General features: G+C 38.3%; 1 long non-coding RNA gene across 1 annotated transcript; it reads right to left on the bottom strand.

Annotated features, from left to right (window-relative positions):
• Positions 1–4518: 4518 nt before the first annotated feature.
• On the bottom strand, positions 4519–8348 carry LOC131519740 (uncharacterized). The gene is made up of 2 exons (XR_009265766.1): positions 8102–8348; positions 4519–4961 (listed from the first exon to the last, which is right to left on the bottom strand). It is a non-coding gene; the product is annotated as an uncharacterized LOC131519740 (long non-coding RNA).
• Between the last annotated feature and the right edge of the window lie 310 nt (positions 8349–8658).

Genomic DNA, 8658 nt, shown 5'->3' with positions numbered 1-8658 from the left:
CAGTGAAAGAACTTAAGTCACAAAAGACCACATATTATATGATTCCACTTATATAAAACATCCAGAATTGGCAAATCTACGAATACAGAAAACAGATTGATATTGCCTAAGTCTGGGTGAGGCAGGAAGAAGTGGAGTAGGTAGGAGATTGAGTACTAAGAGTACAGGCTTTTGGGGGGGAGGAGTTGTGAAATTTTCTGAAACGGATTGTGATGATTGTTGCACGGCCGTAGAATTTATTAAAAAGTGTTGCATTATATCTTTTAATGGGTGAGTTGCATGGTACATGAAATATCTCTCAAAGCTGTTATAAAATTCTTAGGAAAGCGAGTGCTAAGGTGTACATGACATTTTGAAAAATTGCATGACTTTTTTTTCTGTTTAGCATATATTGCTAGAAGTTAATCTCATGACTTACACACTATAATGCACTAGAAACTAGAAAAAAACAAGGATCAGAAGAACCACTTTTATATTACTTAGTCTGTCGTTTACATGTTGAATTGTGGAATATTGATGGCTTCTTTCTCTTGTAGAGGATTCAGACACAGTGAAATGCTCACGATTCAGAGGACCTTAGTGATCCTCTAGTGTAGCACCGCTCCCACACCCACTTTTTAAAGGAGATATGGAAAAGAATGAAGCCTTCCTAGATAAAGTGGCTTACCTAAAGTCCAGGGGCATTAGAGATTGAACTATAACCCAGGTCTTCTGCTTCCTAGACTGGGATTTCTTCATTAGTTCAGATAATACTGCAGTTGCGAAACATCATATTTTGACTCTTCATTATTTATTTGTGCTTGGCTTCATCCACATTCAAAATACCTATGTCTAAGGTCATAGCTTAACCCCTGATGGCAGGACTTGGTTTTACTCCTTTATTTTCTTATGCAAGATTTCCTATTTGTGAAACCACAACATTCATTTATGCACACATTCGTTTCATTTATGAAGCATTGTGGAACCCATATTATCTACCAATCTCTGTGCCCTGAAATTGCTGTCTTTGCATGGGACCACAAATATTAATAAAATAAATACTTTACATGTAACCTGTGCTACTAAGGTGAAAAAAACACACACACAATAACAAATAATAACAGTTTAGCGATATGGGAACATAGAACAGGAAGCAGCTAACGCTATTTAAAAGTAAGACTATTCCCTTGGGGCGCCTGGGTGGCGCAGTCGGTTAAGCGTCCGACTTCAGCCAGGTCACGATCTCGCGGTCCGTGAGTTCGAGCCCCGCGTCAGGCTCTGGGCTGATGGCTCGGAGCCTGGAGCCTGTTTCCGATTCTGTGTCTCCCTCTCTCTCTGCCCCTCCCCCGTTCATGCTCTGTCTCTCTCTGTCCCAAAAATAAAATAAAAAATGTTGAAAAAAAAAAATAAAAAATAAAAGTAAGACTATTCCCAACAGAATTAGAAGGTGGAGAAGGAAGTATGTTCTAAGGAAAGGAAACAGCATGTCCTAAAGGGCACAATCATGTTAGAAATGTAGCCAAAAAGACAGTACAGGGGAGGAGAATGAGCAAGTACTTCAAGAAGAGCTATCAGTCTTAACTTTGTAATTAAAATATAACATGCAAATAGAAAAAGGCGCATATCTAAAGGTAGCTAGCCCTCAGTGAATTTTCACAAAGAGAGCAGGCCTATGTAGTCAACAGACAGAATAAGAAACTGAATGTTATCAACAACCCAGAAATCCTCCTCCGCCTCTCCAGATACTACCTCCCTGCAAAAGTAGCCACAATCCTATTAAAAGGCTTAAAAAGAGAATGAGACAATTAGCATAGAAGATCAACCAAAATAGAAAGGGATTAATAGAGTAGAGAAAAAAAAATTAGCAAGCTATTGGAATAGTCTAGGTAGGAGATAAGAATGACAAGTAATTCCGATAGGGATGAAGAGAATAAAAGAAATCAGAAATTTAAGGGCATATTTCTCAAACTTGACTATACGTCAGCGTTATCTGGGAGTTTTAAACAGAATATAAATCCAACACCCCCTGAATCTCTGGGTTTAAGTACCAGGAATAAACATTTACAAAGCCCTCTTCATATGTTTTCTCATGTGCAAGCGAATTTAGGAACTGCTGACTTCAGAGACAGAATTCACAGCTTACGGAGACTAATTAACTTCAGGAAATGAGAAAGAGGGACCAGTCAATGGGACCATGGAATTTCTGTCTTCGGCAGGTGGGAGAATAAAAACAAGAAATTTGTTGAGTTTGGGGTGACTCTGGAGCATCAGAAGTAAACAGATGATAGGATACTGAAATTATTAGTCTTGAATTAAGAATGGACTGATGAAAATTTGGGAAATTTTAAATGTATGTGTTAGTTAATCCAATTGTATTAGATTGTTTACTTATTTGAAGCATTCTTCAATTTCTTTGTAGTGGTTGATGGAGAAGTGACTACACTTTAGTTATCTTGAACTAAGTGTCTACTCCTCTTTTCCAAATGGGGTGTTAAGTGATTTAGAATAGTTTAGTAAATATGGATGTCTATGACATCTTTGAATATAATTAATAGCCATGGGTAATCTGAATTGATTTCCTTCTGCTGTAGCTGTCACTAGTATTTTGAATGAAGGGAGAGGTAATTGGAGAAAAATATCAGTGTCACAGCAATATTATACACACAGATACCTTTTAACTTGAACCATTGGTGACCCTATGTAATTAAGCAGTAGAATAAAAGAGACAACAGGTGTAACTACTGCTCCTTTGTATGTTATGGATGGACAGTAACAACTCACTTTAAGAAAAAAAATTTAAAGGGCACTTGCTTTCCTTAAAATATGAAAGACAAGAATTTCTTGGTCTCTTTGATATGTGACTTGAAGGGTTCTTTCAAATTTGCAAGTACGCTTTGTTTAGCCATTTAGAATGAAACTAATGGCAATGAATACAGTCATCAGAAAAAATATGGCAGTCCATTTCCAAATATTTTTTAAATCTGTGTTATTTGAAGAAGCTTATAGACTTAGTCCTAGAGCTCTACAAGTGTTGATTTATAACAATACACTAAACATTGGATTGGAGAATCCAATTCTGCTTCACATGTCTTGGTAACACAATAAAAAATTGAAAATAAGACCAGAGGCACCTGGGTGGCTTAGTCAGTTGAGCATACCAACTCTTGATTTCAGCTCAGATCATGATCTTGCAGTTCGTGGCATGGAGCCCTAAGTCGGGCTCTGCGTGGACCTTGTGGAGCCTGCTTGGCATGCTCGCTCGCTCTCTCTCTCTCTCTCTCTCCCTCTCCTTCCCCACTTGTGATCTCTGTTTCTCTCTCAAAATATACAAATTTTTAAAAAAGAAAATAAGAAAACCTGCTCTATCAGAGAATCATAAATCAGATAGTGTGGGTCTGTGCTTTGTCTACTTAGTGGATTCTCCGATTTATGATGTCCTCAGGTACTGAAGGGTGTGAAGGGCACCTTGCTTTTTTTTCACCCTTTCCCCCTCCCCTAGTATTGATTGAGAGCAAAAATAAATAAGTAAAGGAGTAATATATAAACTGAGTGAAAATATCTAGGCTCTGACCAACCAGGTATTAATCTTGCTCCTTTATTGAGTCTGTTGAGTTATGTTACTTTCATCTATTGGAATTCAAACCGGTATCATTCTCTTTAACTTTTAGTGAGTTTTCTTCACACTTTAGCATGCTATAAATTTGGTCTGTGGTCAAAACAGTTTTAACTAAGAACGATCACCTGAAATTATAATACAATCCCTATGAAAGTATGATTTGAATTTTTTCAAGATTTTTCTTTAAAGAAAAATGTATGTTTTTATTTTATTACTTGATAGAGATTTTCCATGTGTGTTAACATGAGTATGAAATGTGTGGTTAGTAATAATTTGCTTAAGCCCAGTGGTGTTATACATATTTAGCATAAATGTCACCACTCCTAAACTACATTATCAATATCAGTGTATTTCACTGGGCTTATTCATTCTCTATGTCTTATTAATGACACTAAAAAACTCCAGGTAAAATCTATCACTTTTTGTCTCTCTTCTCTAGCACTCTGTGCATACTTCCAGCCTGATGCTTACCACCAGGTCCTCTGTCCTGCCCAACTTTAGGGGGACATTCACACTGTGGCCTTTTGAATAGCTGTGTGTGTTCAAATCCAGAGGGCATCGTTTACATAGGCCGCAATGTGAATTTACCCCTGGAGTTGTGCAACATGGGGGCTCTGCTTATGTTGTTAAACCATAACTATTAACTTATTAATAGTTAATATTAACAGATTAGTTATCTGTTTGCCCCACTAGAGAGAAAGGTACTTGAGGACAAGAATAATGTCATGTTCAACATCGCATAACTGTTTCTAGCAGACTGCCTGGCACATTGGTAGTGCTGAATAAGCGTTTATTGTGCAAGTAAATAGGCAAACACATTTGATTCACGGAATAGTTCTCTAGAAAGCAGTCATGTCATAAGTGCACCATGTGATTCAGATGTCCTTCCACCATCTTTTGTTGCTAGACTAACACTTAGCAGCTTAACCAGAAGAACCATTTTATTATATCATGTGATTTTCATGAGCTATGGAATTCAGGCAGGGTTCAGCTGGTTGGCTTTTTTGGTTCCACATGGCATCAACGAGGGGCTGGGGATAGCTGGTCTGGTCTGGAGCATCCCAGATAAGTTCATTTACATGCCTGACTCCTGCAGTGAGGTGGCTGGAACAGCTGGTGGTCAGGATTGCTTTCCTTTTAGCTGGTGGTCAGGATTGCTTTCTTTTTCCTCGTGGCTGGTTTGGGCTTCTTCACAGCAGGGTGGTCTCAGGGTAGCTGGACTTCTCACATGGCAGCTCAGGGCTTTAAAAGCAAGTGCTACCAAAGATCAAGTCAGAAGATGCAAGGTTCACTTCTATGGCCTTTTGTTGGTCAAGTAAGTAGCTAAGGCTGGCTTAGATTCCAAGGGAAGGAGATTAAACTTTACCTATGAGGGGAGGAAAGGCAAAGGATTTTTGACCATCTTTAATGTGCCACCGATATTTGTATCCAACCTTTATTTTTTACACTTGATCTTAGCCAAAAGGCCAAGAAGCAATGTATCCAACCTTTATTTTTTAAGAAAGAGGTTAAGTAAATTGAGAAGTAACTGACACTAGTAAGGTGTATATGTTTCTTGACTTCTATTAGGAGTGGCATCTTTTCCACCCAATCTCCCAAATCATCTGCATCTATAGCTGTGCATGTGTCAAGTTTACAGTATGAGTAAGGAAAGGAATCTTAGTAAACTTTTGAGGTCAATTTCACCATTATAAAGTGTCTTTACAAGGTTCCTGAAAATTAACTTAAAAGTTTAGAATATGTTTTATGCATTCTGTTGAATAATGCTGGAGACAGCACATTTCATAAATATTATCATTAAACTCAGGGGAAAATGTCAAAGATAATCTCCCACTGTCTATACCTAGGAATTTTAAGGTGTATGTTAGAGATATCTGATTTTTACATACTTCCGGGCTAAAAGTATTGTGGCCATTCCTTCATGGAGTTGTGTGTGCTCTGGTTAGCTCATCTGTCTCTGTTTGAAGGGTTCAAATATGACTTTCTGAGGGGTAACCTTGCCCCTGCCTATTTAATCCCTTGACTCACCATAAAGTAGTTCTCTGGTGGTCTTCTACGCAGGGGCTTATACTTGTTTGTTTTCTTAGTCTTCAGCGGAGAATATCAATCCTACTCACAGCTCAGCTGCTAAAACCTAAACTCAACTGGCAACAGAATACAGCTGTTGTCCAGCTACTTGGAAGGAAGTATATATAATCCCTTGCCACTGAATACCTTTAAAAGCTCAATGGAAAGAAATAATATTTGTGGAGGACATCCTGGAAAGCACCATCCTATCTCTAAAAACTCACCCCTCTCCCCTTTGGTTAAGTCAGACAAGTTAGGATTGCCTGTCTTAGAATGCATCACTTTGAATCTGATAGATTTGCCTATCATAAAAGACAGTCTTACAAACTCCCTGCAACAAAGTAAGAATGCTGAGTACATCATACAAAGTTCTCACTACACATATGAAATGAAATATTATTCCTCAGTTTTAGTATCAAGATTACTTGTTTACTCCTATGTGACTGGTTTGTTTTTGTGGACACCATGAATCATATGATCGGTCAGATTTCCTTTTTCTGCTAGCTGATAGCAAGTCTGTAGACAGTGGCTGGACTCTGCCAAGCGTAAGTGACTTCTTGGCATTAGATGATCTGCATTAGGGTAACTCCTGGTCCCACTGAACTCTTCTAACCTTATTTTCCCTTTGTCCACTTTTTCTTAATTTTAAAAACATAAATTATCTTGCTATGTTTTAAGTGAATCCATGACTTGCTTTAAACCATTTTAAGAACAATAATGGGGTACAAATTAATACAAATTCAAATGAGCAGGTGCTGGGGACCTGCTGGTCTATTTTTCACCTATGCTGGGATAAGGTAGCTCCTTCTAGAGTTGAATTTAAAACCTCTGTAGAATAGCATTAATATTAATATTACTGTTTTTAATTATTGTAAATAGATATAGCTAAGCCTATGGAAGACTCATGGAAAGAGATACCTAATTCTATTGTGCAATTATGTAGTCACAGAGAGTTAGCAACTTGGGGAGCAGGGAGGACTCAAACTACAAACCTTACTATGCAAATGCTGGTCTTGCAGAGGGAGTGTCTCGTTCTGATGCCTGAGCCTGGGGCAAGGGATTCTTGGCATCTCAGCCTGGCACAAGGACTTTAACTCCCACAAAAACAATCTTCTAACTTGTGTTTATATGTAGTAAAAATATTACTGCCATTATATATGGTATAAAAGTGCATATAAATACCTATTTTAGACACATAAGTATAATTTTTGAGTTTATGTGGATATCTACATAATTTTGCAACACTGTTTCTATGAAAAAATGTATTCCAAATTTTAAATAGCCTTATTAGTCAATCTACTGAGCCAGGGGCGCCTGGGTGGCTCAATCAGTTAAGCCTTCGACTTCGATTTGGTTCATGATCTCATCTGGGTTTGAGCCCCACGTCAGGCTATACATTGGAGCCCACTTCGGATTCTCTGTTCCTTCTCTCTCTGCCACTCCCCCGCTTGTGCTCTCTCTTTCTCTCATAAATAAATAAATAGATAAACATTAACAAAAAATTCTGACCAAGATTTACTTGTGAGCTGGGACTTCTTTTGCCTGTATTTGTGCTTATATTGAACAGATCTGGAGGAGGTTAGAAAATGAATTTAGGTCACCTCTTCATTTAACACATAAAGGAAAGGTAATTAATATTACAAAGGGTTTTGCTTTTTGCAATTCCTTAGTAAAGGAATTCTCCTCCTTGATAGTTTACATGTGTGTTTCTTTACAAAACTATAAATATTATATCTTTATTTGTAAACTTTCTTTGTACAGTATGCTACTAAATATATAGTGGCTGAATTAGAGGGGAATTGAAAAACATATTTAAACTATCACTTATTTAACAAATGTTCAACTGGTAACTGCTTAATAGTGAAATTAATACTGCATAAAATTACATTTGGGACTATATTTAAACAAGTAGAAACAAGAAAATGAGAATGATTTTAAAAAATAAGATTCATGAGAAAAGTAAAAATTTCCAGAGAATGGCTCTTAGCTATGTTTATTTTGAACAGATAATGAAATCAAATTAACTTTTCTTCTTCATATGATAACCCTATTTATCTTGTGACAACATCTTTGCCACCCAAGTGATGAGAGTGGGTGTTTAGAAAGGTTCATAATAGCGCCCTAAATGTGAAACTCTGAAGAAAAAGAGGCGGCAGGGCATTGCAGTGAGCTTCTGGATACATTTGAGGAAATATTTGAGGAAGGTGTGTGTGTGTGTGTGTGTGTGTGTGTGTGTGTGTGAGAGAGAGAGAGAGAGAGAGAGAGAGCGCACACGTGCAGGGGGGAGGGTCGGGGGGCGGGGGGAGAGCAAAGGGAACTGAACAAACATTTATCTGTTAATCCTATACTGGCAAGGCATTATTCCAAGAAATCCAGAGTGAGAGAAAAGGCAAAGTGAGATAAAGAAGGAGAGAAAACAAAAACCAAGAGGTCCATTACCAGGCCGACCACAGCATCGCAGAAGGCACAGCTGACTGCTTTGTCTGATGGGACATCTGAGAGGCCATATGCTGCATCTCAAAACAATCCATTATAGGAGGACTAGGGGTAAACCATTTATCTGCTGGTTCTTTCCAGCATCATATCTCTCATTGGTCGGCCCCACAGAGCATTCTCAGCCCTGAAACTTTGCCTTGTATGACTGGGCGGCTCTTGCTGTCCTGGTGACAGCTGTGTGTGAGGGGCTTCTCACTGGGTGGCAGTGGACAGAGCAGGGCCTTTGTGACTGGGGGGGATGCGCTGAGCTGTCTCTAGGGTTACGATCCTCAGTGAAGTGGGCAGGGCTGAGCCTACACTCAGGTCAGCACGTACACTTCAGATAATCTCTACTCTTAAATTTTGCAGAGCCACCAACAATTATACTAACATTTGTTTGCTGCTTACTCACTCCAGGTTTTATTCTAAGCATTTGATTTACATTATCTCTTCTCATACTCAAACACATGTAAAAAAGACACTACTACTATTATTTCTATTTGATAGGCAAGTGAACTGAG

The sequence above is a fragment of the Neofelis nebulosa genome, chromosome 8, assembly GCF_028018385.1.
Source record: "Neofelis nebulosa isolate mNeoNeb1 chromosome 8, mNeoNeb1.pri, whole genome shotgun sequence".
In the NCBI taxonomy this organism is placed as follows: domain Eukaryota; kingdom Metazoa; phylum Chordata; class Mammalia; order Carnivora; family Felidae; genus Neofelis; species Neofelis nebulosa.
This window is presented reverse-complemented; position numbering and strand designations above follow the sequence as displayed.